The following is an 801-nucleotide window of genomic DNA, read 5'->3' on the forward strand; positions in this document are numbered from 1 at the left end:
ATTTTATTATTTTTTTTTTTTGATGAATAGAAAGTTCAACAGAACAGCATTTATTTTAAAAGTCTTTATTGTCACTATTAATCAATTAAATGCATCTATGCTAAATACAAGTATTATTTTCTTTATTAAAAAATAACAATTTTACTTACTGATCCCAAACTTTTAAATATATACAGAGTTCTGGCATGAAACTCTAGATGGCGCAGGTCTAGGTCTAGGATAGGTCTAGCTCAATCTGACCTGGCGACATCATTGTCACACTGGCAGCTGATTGGTTCTCTCCTGTATCGGTAGCCAATGAGCTTACTGCTTAATATTCAAATACCTGGCTTTTGTTTGCTGTAGCAGTTTTGCAGCGCACTTCAGAAACCCTCCACCTTCCCCAGCTCCACCTGTATAGATCTGCTACGGGGTGATTCATGTATGCTATATGGGGGTTATTCATATGTGTTATATGTGTAGCAGCAGTATTTCTTACATGCTTACAGCAGCATGTTGTGGATGTATTGGCACCCTGGTACATTTGGTCATGTGTCCATCAGCCTTGCTTTCACTTTCAGTCTTAATATGTGTTGACATACTGTTGACAGATTAGATGAATTTTCTCTGGATTTCAAAATGTTTTGAGGTATATATATATATATATATATATATATATATATATATATCTCATATTTGTATACAGTTGTGAGTGTCCCCACCCCCCGTACAGTATTGAACCATGGGAAATCTGGTCACCCTACTCACACAGCTCCGGGGGGTGAATAAAGGCCTCCTGTAGCGAATCCATGAGTTTTTGTA

This window comes from Sinocyclocheilus rhinocerous, unplaced genomic scaffold (genome assembly GCF_001515625.1).
Source record: "Sinocyclocheilus rhinocerous isolate Xijiao unplaced genomic scaffold, SAMN03320098_v1.1 scaffold887, whole genome shotgun sequence".
NCBI classification, from domain to species: domain Eukaryota; kingdom Metazoa; phylum Chordata; class Actinopteri; order Cypriniformes; family Cyprinidae; genus Sinocyclocheilus; species Sinocyclocheilus rhinocerous.